Raw genomic sequence first — 6,803 nt, forward strand, 5'->3', positions numbered from 1 at the left:
TGAGAATGACAGTGCCTCTATTAAGAGTTTGGCTTTCTCTTTTTTTAATTATACTTGTTCATTTACTACAAGATGTCTACAGGAGAAAAATGCACGGAAGCCTTGACAGCAAATTCTTTTTTTGAAGATCTCTCTTTAAAACAGCCCTGAGTGTAGCTGCCAACAAATATTAAAGACCTGCACTGGGCCTGTGACACTTCCGCAGGGCAGCAATGGGAGCATCTGCGAGGCTGGCACTGGGCCCGCTGTAACAGAATCTGATTTGGTTGCTTTGAGTTGGACTCGGCTTTTGCACCTCCGCACAGAGGAAAAACACTGGAGGAGAGGTGTTCTTAATCAGGCTTCGCTCTGCATTTTTCTTTTAAGGAAATTCACCTAACTGCAGTTCAGAGAATGCTTTTTAAAGGTTAATTTTATTGCTGTCTACTACCTCATCACTGAGTTATTTTGAGGCATTTGGTCAGCTCTTGGTAAACAGGAATCCACAGAGAGAGTATTTATTCATCAGCCAGCACAGCCCAAATCACTTTGCCCTGCTTGTGAAATGAAAAAATACCTCTTCCTTCAGGCAGAAGACCAGCATTCCTCCTAACTCCTCACAGAGTAAAGCTACAGCTGAAGGCCTTGGTGAATGCTCTACCCTTCCCACGGTTTGCTGATCAACCCTACAGACCAGATAATGGTCTCCCAGTTGCCAAGCGATGTTGTCTGGAGCCTCACTCTTGCTTGATTTATTCAGCTCAGCTGTTGACGCTGCTTTATGGTTCTGTGAAACCAGAAAATGGAGTTCCAGATTCATAAAAGCCCACACATACTCTACATCAGCAATGTGCTTTTATTACAGGTTTCTAAGCAACATTATTGCTGTGTGTAACATAAACACAGTAAAAAATGAAATGTCCTCTAATCAGCACAGAGAAACCAATTTTATCTATCTATACTAAGGAAAATCAGAATATTTAGGAGATAACATAGGGAATTTACATAACATCATAACAGTAAGGAGGTGCATTCCCACCTTAAGCATTGGAAATGTGATTCCTTTCAGTAATCCTGACAATTAACCTTCTCATATGACAAAGTTCACAGGTAACAATTTCAGGGTAAAAAAAAATTCTTATTTAAATTTTTAATTTCATTTTTAATTTCATGCTAACCATGACCCAAGGAGTAGAGATGTCTCAGTCAGCCGTTTGAAGAGGAAGGTTGCAGTTCCAGGTCCAAGCACAGTCACTTACAATCATTTACCCACTTTTGTTGTTGACAGTTTATCTCTGTAATTATCAGGGCAGCTCCCCAAAGAGAGCTCCTAGCCAAAACAGCAATACAGCTCTGGTCCTATGCTGTTTTTCACATGCAAAACAAGGAAAATGGAGGGTTAAAATCACCAGTAAACTGTTTAAGGTCCACTTTCCCACTTTTTCCATACTCCTACACCCTTTCTTTAGCAACCGCTCTGAAGAAGGAAAAGCCATCTCAAAACATCCTACTGGAGAGGGGCAGACCTTGCGTTGGAAAGGGACTCCACGAAGCCACCACGAGCCACCTAAATGCATTAGATTATGATCCATATTTGTACAACATACTGTACTTACTGTATTGGATTTCACATTTTTATATAAATAGATCTTTATATATTCATTCATATATGTAAATGAAATAAAGACACTAAAAATATATACTCCAGTAATAGACCAACTGTACTGTTTCTTTGTTGTTGTTTTGCATTCTTCTTAAAAGAATTGATTACCTGTAGAACTGCTACAAGTTTTAAATCACCAGAAGGCTCTGTTTGATACGTGGTTTTCTACTTGTTTTCCACCAGAAGTCCTACGTGCCACATTTGGTTCCAGCAGAAGCTTTCACATTGTTGCAGCACAGAAGATTTTTTTTACTTTGGTTGATAAAACAAATGCTGGCAGATCTAACAGGTCTCAACTGCATTGTATTTTATTTTAAAGACAATAACATAATTTGAGTGTTTTGAATTTAAACTACTCACATAAAGTAAAAGAGAGAAGACGCTTGTTAAACTGTTCTGCAACCAGGATTTACACCACAGCATCAAAGAGCAGTTAGACTTCAGGTGTAATGCTCGCTTCATGTTATGAAAGCAGTGCTGGAATGGATGAGTGCTATGAATTGCAGGCAAACAAAAATCCATTCATAATACATAGTGCATATGGTAAAAATGTATCTAGAAGAGTTTTAAAGTCCTAAATATTAAAAGTAGTTCAACACTAATGGCTGAACTCTGATTATCATCTCTACACAAATATGCTCAGGGTAGTTTTCTACATGCTGCATTTTAAATCACAATGAACATATCTAAGTATTAACTTTATCTCTCATAGATAAATGTAAGATATACAGTGTACAGTTTTGTTCAATCTAGTTTTCCCAATTCTCAGCCCAGTGTCTCCTTCCTGCATACATACAATCCTTATTGGAATCTCATATGCACATTCCTCTTCCTGCAGACACCTACCACAGTAGGTGTTCTCAGACAGCAGTGTGCTACTACAGTAACATTGCCACTGTCACAATCTGTCACGATCTAAACAATAGGAAAAGTGCTGGACTTCTGCTACGTCATTTCCCAGAATTAAATGACATTTATGCCCTAGAAAGTCCCCTAAAGATTCTCAGTTTGCCATGCCACTCCATCCTTACTAACAATTATTGTATGATGAATAAATAGCCAAACATTTTGTCACGTGCAGAATGCTTTCCTAGAACAGTACGACCTATTGATTTGTTTCCACCCCTCCTCCTTGAGTCTCATTCCTAACAGCTCATGTCGGCGCTCTGTGGCCTCTCTGTTCTCCCACTCTTTCTCTCATTCTTAGCATTCATGCCTATGGACTCCACAGCCATTTGATGCTTCAAGTCCAGCTCCCACACAGAGTGTGAGAAGATATTCTGCACTTGTGAGCATCCATCCCTGTGTTATGGCTTCTGCTGTGTGCAGAGCAACTGAATTGGCTAACTTGCCATGTTCCTTTTCTCGTCAGTATTTAAATGATCTCTCACAGGGTGAGTTTTGTTTACCTTCTCGCTGTGTGTACTGCTTTCAGCCGACATCGATCTGCTGCCAGCAGAGGTCTTTCTCCACAGATACACAAAGACAAGTTTATATTTTCTATAAACCGTGACCGTTGCCAAAAACACAGTTGCGTTTCATATAGGCAAAACATCCAGATCTGTTGCTGGATTGAGATTAAATCATGCAATGAGAACCTGGAAAATATTTCAGGATTTTGTTTTTCATTTTAACTGAGAAGTTTCAGGCACAGCAAAACATACAAAAATATTTTGGATGGCCCTTAACAGCAGGGGGCTCTGCAGTGTGTGTGACAGCGTCCAGGAAAGCAGTTAATGAATATACAAGAGAACTAACACAGTCCTATTACAGTATCCTCCCTTTCTTTTTAGAGCACATAAAATAGTCAGCAACAGCTGTTCAAATACTTTAACAAAAATAAAAATTCTTTCCTTATTGAACACAAGCAAGATAGCACTCACTGCTAGACTACTGATTTTTAAGATTCATCATACAGACATCTGTTAAAGGTTGGGCCTGATGATCTTCCAAAGTCCTTTCCAACCTGTGCTGGTCTGTGATTCTATTCTATTTTTCTGGGTATTCTAATTTATTAACACCAGAGTTTTGAGTTCTGAATGTCAAAAATTACTACTACGTCAAAACTACTCTTGTATCCCTTTAGAGATTTAACACAGCACTGAGAAAAAGCAACAAATATTTTTTTTAAGAGTACAGATGCCTAACCTCTATGTCAGTAACAGTAGTGCTTTGCAAGACAGAGCCTCACTTAGAACATGTTTTACACTAATTTAAAAGAGGAAATAATAAAGCTATGCCATTTATGTATTTGATGAAAAGCTACACATGAAGTTCTGCATCCTTGATGGTTTCTTGTCTATGTGGTTGCCACATGCAGTCTGGCTGATCTGAATTATGGGAGGCCTTAGGATTCTCTCCTTCACTGGGATGCCTACCATACGGGGCTCTTACACACTGCAGTATTTTGGTGTGCAGCTCCAATTTGACAAGCACAAAATCCACAAGAAGTCCATACTCTTACTGTGCTTCCTTTGGAACTCAAAAGAAACATTTACATTTCTAGCTCATAGTCCCTGGCTGTTAAAGACCCTCTGAAATACTCAAATAGTTTTTGGTGTTGTGTGTATCTGAACCTTCTCAGTTAAGGTGGAAAAAAAACCAACCCAGAAGCAGACTCAAGGTCATGGTTTCATGAATTTCCATCACAGGTGTGCGAAATTACTCAGTTCACACATTATTTAGAACAGTTTGGTTTCAACAAAATCATGCAAGCAGTTTTATTTTAAATGTTTTGTATATAAAGCATCCTATTCAAAATAGAATTTCAATATTTTCATAGAGTACCTTTTCAATTATTACAAAGAAAATTTTATAAAGTGTTTCATGTTTCCTTTTGGGTTTGTTCTTTGGGTTGGAGATTGGACTTTATTTTTGCTTATCATAAGAGAATGAGAGGCAGTAAACATTAAGATACAAAGTCACTGAACTGGCACTTTTTCCACTGACTGCACAGAGTTCTGGGCAAGATCTTGATGGTTTCTGTTCAGCTGGTAGAACACTCAGAACGGTAATTTCTCTGAAGATGCTCATTATATTCTGAACTACCACCATCAGCAGTATTCCAGAGGAAACGTCCTCTTCATTCTCATACTTGTACGACACAGAACACGAGAACAGCTTGTCTTTCTGCCTAAAAAAAACATAAGTTTTGCAACGTTTTTTGTTTACTTGATGTCTCATCAAAATCAAATGTCATTCAAATATTAATTATTCCTTACATATAGTTAACCACTTTGCCATTTTAAGAGTAGTTTTCTATCCAGTGCATTTATTTAAATGAAACAGCATAAGAAAAACAAACATACAGCCACCACATCATTATTATAATCATGTGGTTTAAACCATGCACTCATTCGTGATAAGCAGCTTGCTGAAGGTCTGTCATCATGAAAACATGTGACAGCAGCTGTTGGTCTGTTTATCAAGGCTTTTCTCCAACTCTGTATCTAGCTTTCCATGTATTTAAACATTTGCTGTTGTTCCATATCTCCAAGTACTCAATAGCATTGTGAAATTCACTTTAGCTTCTCATGTCTGCGAGAAAACCAAACATGGTCTTTCTTTACAACTAAGGATGGAACGTGCCATTGGGGATCAAAGAACTACACTTGGTAAGCAGTATGTGCCACCTGCATTGTCTAGTTTATGAAACTTGCATTCATATGGTTTGTACCAGCTGCATAAGCTGCCCGATGACTGTGCCTATCAACCATCTCAGGACAACGTGCAAAAGCCCCGGCTCCTCCACAGGGTGTAGCAGCAGCCTGTGACTATGCCTGCTATCTGCCCTTCAACTCCAGGGGCAAGGGGTGAGAGAAAGGAAGATTTCCATAAGCGAATACAAGAAGACACTTCATCCTTAATAGGTCATTGCACAACCGTGTTACAAACATTCATTAACTAATTTCACAGTACCTTTGCTCACAAGTTAAGCTTTCTTTTCCTCATTGCATGGGTAGGAATGCTAAGCCTCAGTAAGTCAAAGTGGCATGTACAAACGCAGTCATACCAACTTGAGGGTCACCTTTCCTGAAGTCACTGTGAGTTTTGCTGTTAACATAAAAGATAAGAAGATAGAATCATAGAATCACAGAATGGTTTGGGTTAGAAAGGACCTTTAAGATCATCATAAGTTCCAAATACCTGTTATGGGCAGGACACCTCCCTCTAGACCAGGCTGCTCAAAGCCCCGTCCAGCCTGGCCTTGGATGCCTCCAGGTGAGAGCATCCACAGCCTCACTGGGTAACCTGTTCTAGTGTCTCTATCACTCTCACAGTAAAGAATTTCGTCCTAATACCTGGCCTTAATCTATCCTTGTCTAAATCTCCCCTCTATCTAGTCTAAATCTACCCTACTTCTAATGATGAACTTTTATTCCAAAACTGCAAGTTTATCACGTGCCATTACCTTCCTGAAAGTATCCATATTAAAATAACATACATTTATCATAATTAAAGAAATACACACTTCCATAACCCAAACAACACCTCATATTATGTTGAACACGGAAGGCGCTTTTTCATCCTATTTCTTTACTACTGTGTATGTTTCTACACTTGGGAAATTAATCAAACTATTGAATTTCAAGGCTGTATATATTCATTCAACTGCTTAATTACAAGCATATGCTTTGACTTGTGCAAAATGCATTGTACGACTGCTAGCCTTTTCCCAAGGCTGCTGTGCTAACAAGCAGCATTACAGAATCTGCAAAGAAGGTCCCGCTGGGACCGACAGCTGGGGCAGAGCCAGGGCCGCCGGGCAGCAGCCCGTGCCTTGTCCTCCTTGGGATCAATCAGAGATACGGCAGCAGCGCGCACTGGAAACTTTCTGCTTTGCCAGCTCTTTCTGGGGGGCGGATTAGGGGTGGAACAGTGTATACCAGGAGCAAAGGTTGACTTCTATACTTCCACTAACAAAATTACTGGTTCCAAATCCACCAGACTTAGATTTTTATATGGCAGACAGCATTTTGACCCTGATCCCTGATGAACTCAAACTAGGGTGTCCAGCAAGCCTGTGGATATACAGTGAATAGAAATAACAGTTTTCCAATAATTTATATCAAAATTCAAAATAAGTCAAACACTTCAAGTGACCCGATTAGATCCTACTACAGAATGCATTCTGTTCTTATGGGTTTTTTGTGTTTGTTTG

General features: G+C 39.3%; 1 long non-coding RNA gene across 2 annotated transcripts in view; it reads right to left on the minus strand.

The window, feature by feature from the left end:
* Nucleotides 1-817: 817 nt before the first annotated feature.
* LOC128081899 (uncharacterized) overlaps nucleotides 818-6,803 on the minus strand; it is a 28,072-nt gene continuing 22,086 nt past the window's right edge. The window contains exons 2-3 of one of the 2 annotated variants that reach the window (XR_008207455.1): nucleotides 5,561-5,943; nucleotides 818-4,775 (exon numbers count right to left, since the gene is read on the minus strand). This is a non-coding gene — a long non-coding RNA (uncharacterized LOC128081899). The remainder of the gene's footprint in view (nucleotides 4,776-5,560; nucleotides 5,944-6,803) is intronic. The other variant, XR_008207454.1, reaches the window with a different exon arrangement.

The sequence above is a fragment of the Tympanuchus pallidicinctus genome, unplaced genomic scaffold (assembly GCF_026119805.1).
Source record: "Tympanuchus pallidicinctus isolate F22 unplaced genomic scaffold, pur_lepc_1.0 scaffold22, whole genome shotgun sequence".
Lineage (NCBI taxonomy): Eukaryota > Metazoa > Chordata > Aves > Galliformes > Phasianidae > Tympanuchus > Tympanuchus pallidicinctus.